Raw genomic sequence first — 9,765 nt, forward strand, 5'->3', positions numbered from 1 at the left:
AAAAAAAAAAAAAAAAAAAAATAATGATCACAGACAGTCGATGGATAGTTCAGATAAATTGGACATTTTTTAGAACCAGGTGAGAGAAGCTTTATAAAAGTGTCGAAGAAAATTAACATTGAAATTCTTGTTCGATCGTGCTGTTCAACGATCAAGCGATTTTATTAGCATATTTAAAATAAATTTTATTGTTCCATCTTATAACGTACTGTGAGTTTCTTAAGTCTTTCTCACGAGGAAAATCACACAAGTGTTGGAGATATTACTTAATAAGATTACTCCTCTCTCAGTTCAGTACAAGAGAGACTTAGTGAAGTTGTTCAATGTAGGATTATAAATCTCACGTCTTAAATTTCATCATACGTAATACCATTATTAATATTTATCGCCTATAAAATGTTGAAAGTATGTATTTTGTATGCCTCATGTTATTACATCGCCCAAGAATTAAGATTGACAAATCAACCAAAAATTCTTAAGAATGTTCAACATTAAAAATTTTAAAACGAAATACCGTTGACCGGTTTAATGGATAGTAAAAAGAAAAGAATTCAGAATGAGCTTACAGAATAACTTACTGAATAATTATTTTTTATCGTCACATCTTTTCTGACACGTTTTCTGCTTCTTCGAGTTAATACATTTTAATAATTACGTTGCATACAAAAGCATTAAAAACATATAATTTCTAAAATCATTTCGCTGAAGCGTCTCTCGTACTACATTGTAAAAGAATTAATGTTCATAGGCTATTATTTATTTCAGTAAAAGTATCTAAACGCAAATTGAATGTTGTGACCATAATTGAAACCGATTGAAACTCTATGAAAAGAAACGTTTCGATCGTATCGGCGATTTAATATCGCTACGTTCGAAGAATACTTTCACTGGATGCCACAATAGATAGAAAAATGACAATAGCGATCGTAGAAGCGCGAAATCTCGACACGGTTACAGGCGATCGACGACTCTTGTTTTACATTAAAAGAACCGCTAACCGATTTGTAACGATGGATCGGTAAATACACTACTAATTAACGTACGCTGTCATGTAAAACGACAATAACCTTTTACAATGGTTTCTTCACTTTCACAATTCGTGTGATAACAAGCATGAACGACAGGCAAATAGTATTCTACCATGATTCATTTGGAAAGTAGAAACTGCATTATGTCGACCATAGTTGAACTTAGCAAACAAAAGTCAATGGTAAATATAATCTTAGAATTCTATTCTCTCGTTTCGCTTTATCCTTAATTTATCTTATTAATTTAATAAACATCAATTTTGTTTTAATGTTACTGTTACAGGACATACGAAAAAAGATATAATATAAAATATAAGATATAATATAAAAGGTATAAGAATTACTGACAGTTTGAACTTTAAATCTTTTTGAGTAATATATTTAACAATATTAAGTATTATGTAAATAGGAAATAAAAATATTATAAATGTATGAAATCGTAGAAATTAAAAAGAAATTAATTACACAGGGAATAATAATTTAACAATAATTAACTGTACCCGATCATCGTATAGTCCATTGCTTCTGAACGTTATGTGACATTTGATTGAATTAACTGAAAGAAAAACGACGGATGTACATAGTGATGCTGACCGTGAACTAACGAAGCCGGGCGTTACGCGTTATTACTCAAGTTCACGGGTCAAAGTTCGAACGACTATGCGTGAGTTTCGTGTATGTCGGTCATGAATGTTTATACCTATGTCGCTTGGCCACGGAACAATTGACCCCAATATATAGGTCGCTTTCCACTAATCAGCGTATATTTCCCTCATATTACTTCCACAAATGTTGCTACATCTATAAATACGACCTATTAAGTAAACTATTTATATTGAAATTTACAGTTGATCATTCTTTTAAAGATGAATTAATTTTAATAATACCATTGTGATTAATTCATGTTTATTGTGCTTGGAATTTTTATTAACTGTTACATATTATAAAATTCTAGATGCAAATAAAATACAAGAAAGAAAGAAATTGCTTTCGTTTAGATTGTTTTAAAGAATTGTCTTCATTATTGTGAGCTAACTCCTACGATTCTTCGATTCTCTTTAAAGAAATTCCTTTCAAACAACCGTGTTTCATTCGATTAATCCATCTACGTATTATTGCAAAGTTGTAGACGTAAACTGAATACGAAAGAAATGAATAATTTCAGAATGCTCCCTAGAAGCCTGTCTCCTGTAATTAAGCATTGTAATTAATCGCCCAATCTTCGAACGTTCAAGCTCTTTCGAAAAACCATCTCAACTTGATTAACCCTCGTATCGTTCAACAAATGAAAAAGCCTCTTAAACGTAAAAGCCTAACCTATATAAATGTGAAAACTGCATTACCTCTTCCTCGAACATTCAAACCACTTCCAAAAATATATCAAACCCAGCTTAATACCTCTGCAACGCATCTCCGCTGAACAACCGTACATACATTCACCATGCTACCAAGAATATTCATCAGGAAGAACGTTGGAAGGCGAGCTACTTCCATTCGTTGTCGCGAAACCTCGCTAGACAAATGATTCAGCCAGACCGACCTGGTTCAATTTTTAAACCAGCTGAAAAAGCGATGGAGGGGGTGTAAGCGCGAAAAAATCGAGTGCAACGAATGCGTGCATCGACGTCGGGATGCGATCACACGCGGCCGAGCATCAGAAATAGCCGGCGCGGTAATAAAAGTTCTCGGAAGACGTGCGAACTCGTCGGCTGTCACCAATTATGGAGTTGTATGAGACTCGATGCCGCGCACCGAAATATTGGAAGTAATTGCTGGGATCGTATTACGTGGAATGTAACATGCATGTGGATGTAAATCGTGGAACGAATCATGGTGGAGGATCGGCTGTTGAAAAGTATGTTTGGAGAGTTGACAAGCTTAGAATACTAGGGTGCTTTGGGGCGAAACTGAATTTGGAAGAATCCTCAGAACTTTATCATTCTGGGTTTTCACCAAAACTACTCTGGAAGCAATTGTCTACTTTTGAGAAACGTGTGATGGGAATTTTAGAAAATAGAATTATAGGATATAGATGTAAGAATATGTATTAAAATTGAAATATGTATATGTGTTTTTGTATTAAGATTTGCTTAAAATCTATCTGAATGATTTTTGAAAATTCCCAAAATTTGTATTTCTTTTTCCGTTTCCGTTGAAATGTTTAATAAACAGCCGGCTGTAATAACTTCGTTCGTTTATTTGAAAATACTTATTGTGTAAATGTGGAAATATTATTATTTACTGGAAAATAAGTGAAATTAATTAACACATCATTGTATTTCACAGTAAGCAGTTTCACAATAAGCACGTTAAGTCATTGTGTTTCTGACTTATATAAAGAGACCTTTTATAATGTACCTATTATTCTTTTACATTGTTTCATCTTGACAAAACAATACGCGAACTACTTTATATATATTTCTCAATAATATCGCGTTTAAGCAACTTTCACAAATTATTTCACTCAGTGGGTTAACTAGAAATGAATTCTATTCCTTCTAACATCTTACGCTTTCCATCACTGCGGGAAACGTCGTAAGTAGTTTATAAATTTTACGTTCAATAAACCCAAACGCGTATCAGAAATTTCATTTTCCAACGCGTACCCTGTAGGAAGCGGAGCTTTATTAAACATCGATCGCGACGTCATTACGGTAAACGCGCGTTTTCGAGGTTTATTGGAAAATCGGTGCAAAGTCTTCGCCGAAACGATCGTTTATGCCGTAGAAGACGGTCGTAACCGTTCGACGAAATCATTCGACGCACCATGACGTTCCAGAGGTCGGGATTTGAATAAGAAAAGACAGGGAAAGTCGGCTCGCGGCACGATGACACCGTGCGTTCTCCATTGTTTCCATTGTCACTCAGACTCGACACAATCGTCGCTGGACGACAACAAAACGATCGAACAATGGGCAACGAGTCCAGCCACGATTTCCAAGTGAAATTCCATCGTGGCTCTCGTACTCGTTTCGAGGAAAGAGCTGATCGGCACGATAACGAGGGATTCTCGTGAACCTGGCTGCTTTTGCATCATCGAACCAGCTTGACAATCCTCGTTTCGCAATTCAAGCTGCTTCGTAGATGAATCCATCATTCCTACGATTTCTCTTTTGATATGTTAATCCTTTTCCGGTGGAAAGTGTCTTCCTGGTCTTTCTTAGTTTGAAGAATTCGATTTTTTAATTGGCTGTTTCTGCTTCTATTAACTACTATAATCAATCGTCGGCGAATCACTTGATATTTTAGGTGGAGTTTTGTCATTCTCAGAGAAACTTGCTTTGGTTCAAGTACCTTCGTTGTTCGAAGAATTTGTTTCTTTCGTTGATCGTCTACGGACTTATCAACTGTATGCTGCAGTATAATGGATTATTAGCGATTTAGTTGAAATCTCTGAACATTATATCTCTCGAGAAAGATTGGTTCCGATTAGATTCTTTTGTTGTTCTTATTAAGATTGTTTCTTAAGATTGTTTTTAATCATAATAATAGGTTATCGACGATTGTTTGTATAGTTTATGGAAAATATTGGCGAAAAATAGAAATTTACGTAAGAAAGGAACGCACGGAAATATTCAAGGAGCAGCGACAAAAATACAGGTCACGCAACGGAGGCTTCTTCGAAACTCCATTAGTCCACCTATGCGTCATCGTTCACGAGAATAAAACTGTTTACTCCAAACTAACCGCGAACCAAAATCGCCGAAATTTCTTTCTTTACGATCTTCGACACTCAATCACACGAACTACCCATACCATAGCCAAACTTGGAATGCCGCGGTATTTCCCTAAAGGAAGGGAAATTCCCAACTACTGTTCCATAAAATCGCGAAAGCTGCAGCGATAGCGTAATTTTCCTAGTCCATTGAATCGTTCGAACAGCCACCATTCAAGACGCTTTGGCATTCCTTATGGACTCTCGCCAGGATCTCGAAAGTTCCAAGACAATCGGCTCGTTCGAAATACCTCGTTGTCCTCGAGAATGCCTAATTTCGAATAATAGCGTGAAGCGATTCGAAAGTTTCGAAGGGATCCGGTCGAACGACAACGAGGGAGAGAAGTCGACGTGATTTCGTCGCGATTCTTCGAAAAGGGGTGCGAAAGGGAGCGGCGGGAATCTCGGAGGGTGAGAAGAAACCGAGAGGTTGTGGTATTGATCGGTCGCCGGAAAACATTCCCTCTCGACGACCGACTTTTTTCCACGAGACGGAACAAGGAAAACAAGAAAACGGTCGGATAACGTGGCTCGATTTTTGCATGCACGCTTCACAAAAAATCCACCGAAAAAATAGAGGGTTGCTAACCTGTTAAGGGGTGCCGTGTTATCCGCTTTACGAAAGATACTGCTATAATAGAGATAACGATTTAACAGTTATAGGAGTTCCACATACGTTTATATTCTCATCGTAGCAACTACGCATTTAGAGAGTTTTTTTTTTTACCGTCCAAGCTTACATCGATCGTCTGTGTCTACTTCAAATTTTTTTCCTGTAATATTTGAAGCCAGACACGTGACGTACGAATAGGAAGTTGCAGATATACGAGCAGAAGCATTGGAAACGAATTTTAATCTTCTGATAAGAATTTTAATTTTTGTAATCTATCTTTAATTGATTTTATAAATTCTATCATAATCCAATTATTATACATACACACACGCACACACACACACATATATTAAATAAAATTATCTAATCATTTAATTAATACGAGTCTGATTGTTCAATTTTAATCAAGATTCAGTCTGACAGTTTAAGCTTTGTCATTTTTAATAACAGTCTTATCCAAGGCGTAAATTTAAATGTAAAGTTACGAGTCGATCATAAAGTTTCTTTCGAATAATATTCTTGAAAATTGCTACGCAGAAGGTTTTTCAAAGTTACGGCTGTATTTTGCATACAATCTACGCAAACTTGCATGATGTGTAACGAAGGGATGCTGTACACACCCTTGACTCGATTAAATGACCCCTAACTCGTGGAATCTGTTTAAAGCTCCGCGTTACTGTGGATTTACGATACGTCAATCTCTATTAAAAGGCGTGCACAGGGAAGAGTTAAAGTTTCCCTCTCCATGAATAATTGTATCAAGCATCGAGCTACTGGGGTATAAAAGTCTTTAATCTCGACAATGGAGATGAGACTGTGTTTGTACATCGAGTGAAACCAATTTGTGTCTCGGACGTTGACGCAAACAAATATTAGAATATCAGGAAATTTGAAAAAAGGGATGCTCTCAATTATTATGTCTTAATTTATCTTTTATTTTGTTCGTCTCTCAGCTCACTTAACTTCTTATCTGTTCTGTTCATCTGTCTTTTGAAACCACACAAACTTTGTTAATTGACAACAATCTAATGAAACTTTTAGTTCGTCTTAATTCAATGTTTATCTTGTGTATGCTTCTTACCAAACTATAAAAATTGTATTATCCACAACCCTTTCTGATTGACAAGGATCATCATGAAATTGTCAGTTCGTAGCTTAATTTAATCGATTTCTTTTATTTCGTTTATCTTTCCTCTCGAGTTATAATAATTCTATATTGACAATAATACGAGTTTCAGTTAGTTAAATTGGTTTTGATACATTGTATACTATAATATATTCTTGCTCAAACCTCTACCACTTTTAATCAGATTACGAAACAAACATTTGCTTTTCTTCCTAAACTTGCTAACCACATTTTCCATTTAAATGTCAAATTACAAAAGTTCTATTAACAGCCACTCCAGACCAACTAGTACAGAACTCTCGATCCATCCCCTACGTCCACCATTTCCCAAATTTCAAATCTAAACAAAGTCAATCGCTCAATCCTCAAACACCCCACACCAACACACCAATACACGCTTAATAAACCCTCGCAAACCATCAGCGAACCCCATACCAAGGTACGATCCTTTTTCCACACAAGCTACAAAGGATGCTCGTATTTAGCCTATCGGAGCAAGGGGGTTGAATTCTCTCAAGGACACGTCAGTGACGTCGTGGAAAAGGAGGAGGGGTGCTATTTTAACAGGCGACCCTGGACGATCGATCGACTCGAATTAACGACGGCGTGTCGACCGATGTGACGGAACACAGAGAAGTATTTCGTGCTGCTTCCCATCCTTGGTGATTTGGCACCGCGCGGCCACGCGAGGTCGTCGAACTCGGGGCGTGACTGACTCCGCAAGAGGGTAACTTCAACCACCATGGCGAACTTCTACTTCGCACGGCCGATTGATCGACCACCCGATGGGAGTGTGGGCCCCGTATCTCGAGGATTTATCTAGCGCGGACCCCCACTGAAATTTCCAACTTGAACTTCCCTGTTTTGCATCCAGAACGCGTGATTCCCACGATAACGTCGATCATTTTTTGTTAAGGTTTGAATTAGGCTGGTGGATAGAAAAATGGGCCTTAATGAGCGGTTTTAACGTCTTAAGCATCGCACAATGGAAGCGGTAAGTCATGCAAATGCAAGGAATGGAGATTTTGAATGGGAAGAAAAAACACATTTATATTCGTTCCGATACTTATGGCATTTGTTCCTTGAATGTTGTGGACTTGTAGCGTTAATGTAGTTTATGTAGTTTATGTACTTTATCATCTTAACTTCTTTATTTCTTCGTATTTCTCGAAAATTAACGTTTTCACACATGTGAATTTCAATACAAACTATATTTCGATATTGGAATTAAATTTCGAGATAAATTGGGTTATATTATGATAAGATAATTAAAAAATCTCAATCGTTTTTTCGTATTTATATGTATGGAATATATAAATACACCAAAAGCGAAGAAGAGTAAAAAATAAAAATATGGGACATACAGATGTATCATACAAATTGTTCGCGGATGATATTTCATGGCATTTCCACTTTCTTTTGTTTCGTATAGACGTAATACGCGATCCCATAAAATCAAGCAAGTCTTCTATAATCTAAGGTTACGGGTACTTTAAAATAGAACTACACGCTCGAAGTCTTTTTCCAGAAACCAGTGTCACAAGTCATTCGAGAATCTTCGCGACGTAATAACACTGTGTCATTCTATTTCATACAACAGAGATCGTGAAAATGAGATACATTTTTATCGATGATTTCTTCATATCATTCATAAAATTATATTTTATGTCATCAAACAACATATTATTGAAATTTAAATACTGAGGCCATTTTTACGACAGAAACTTCCAAATTCTTCTCCCAACGATAAAGGAAAATAATGGAAAAAAGAATTAAAATTCGCAAAAAGAATCAAGAAACGATAATGTAAATATAACATAATAGAAGATAAAAAGATAAAGTAAATATAACATAATAGAAGATAAAACGATAAAGTAAATATAAGATCGAAATCAAATAATTAAATTACCTTCGCTAATCATATCACGTACAGTCCTGTTCATAAATCGTACGCTTGCTTGTATTGAGCAAAATGATTGTTAGAATGAACGCATAATCTTTTGGATTATTTACCGAATACTTGGTCGAATTAAAATATGCAAGTTTTTATACCATCAAATAACCTGTATTGTGAAATAAAGTCAGCACTTACGTCAAATGTGCAGGTGATTATGAAAGTGGCCTAAATCAATAACGAAAAAGAAAATGAATTTATCGCTCATTTTGCTTCGCATCTATTTGCATTGTAATAATGTGAAATCATCTTTGCAAAGCTCTTTTGTAAAAATTCAACTGGTGGAACGAATTGGTTGTTGCATCGTTTAAAAGAATTCAGTTCATACATCAAACGCAATACTTTTAAATATCTCGGGACGAAAAATCTGTGACTTAGGCCACTTTCATAATCACCGGCACAAATCTCAAAATAATGGACGAAGCAACGTGAAAAGAATTTTTTATACAAATGTTTAATTCTAACAAATCTTGCACAAACTAGGCAAATGACTTATCGACGGAAGTGTATATTTTTCACTTTATTCTATGTCTTCCGTATCATTCGTCAAATTATCTGTAATCGATAGAAAGAAACAAAAGCTCTCGAAACTTCTTCCCTGAACAATGGAAAAAAGAAAGGAAGAATGAAAAAAGCTGAGAAGAAAAAGAAACGGCAGAAAGAAATGAAGATACTCTGAATTTCTCTCGTATCCCGAGTTTCGCTCCATTACACGCGGCTAAGGATGCATCAAAGAGAGCCGCGACGCCCTAAAAGCTAGCGGATCTCGATTTCTGACCACTCTCGAATTCTCCGGAAGCCTTTGGGGCCGCGCGGCCGGCGAGAACGCTTTCAACCCTCTCGCGCGAGCACGCGGAGCCACGCCAGCCCGGAAGGCGGTTTGTAACGTGGGCGGAAAAGCTCAGATCAATATCAAGCGCGAATTGGAACGTTACGTGGTGAAAATCGACCCGTGACCTAGTGTGGACCCGCCCGTAGGTGCCGCTCTGCCGGTGGCGCCATCCGAAACATCATTTCTTCACACAAAGCCTTACACATGTAAACACACGTACATATAAAAGCGAAATATTCGACGACCTACGTCTAGGACGTCTACGTGGAGTAATTCAACGGGTTCCCTCAACGTCTTAATTTCGTCGCAGAGTTTGTTGAAGTCTCCCATCACCAACGCTGCAATTTGGTTAATTCTCATCCAGAGTTCCTGGCACGCTTTTAATTCCCATGAAAGGGAATTCTCGTTAGCACATTCGTTACAGCTAAAATACAATTACCTATTCTTCGAACTGTAGTTTTCTTTCCTTTCTTTTCTATTTTTTTTTTTTTTTTTTT

General features: G+C 36.7%; 1 long non-coding RNA gene across 2 annotated transcripts in view; it reads right to left on the reverse strand.

The window, feature by feature from the left end:
- The window catches only part of LOC117151909, a 42,946-nt gene that overhangs the window by 14,759 nt on the left and 18,422 nt on the right, over positions 1-9,765 (reverse strand). The window lies entirely within an intron of this gene.

Source organism: Bombus impatiens, unplaced genomic scaffold (genome assembly GCF_000188095.3).
Source record: "Bombus impatiens unplaced genomic scaffold, BIMP_2.2 scf_0525, whole genome shotgun sequence".
In the NCBI taxonomy this organism is placed as follows: domain Eukaryota; kingdom Metazoa; phylum Arthropoda; class Insecta; order Hymenoptera; family Apidae; genus Bombus; species Bombus impatiens.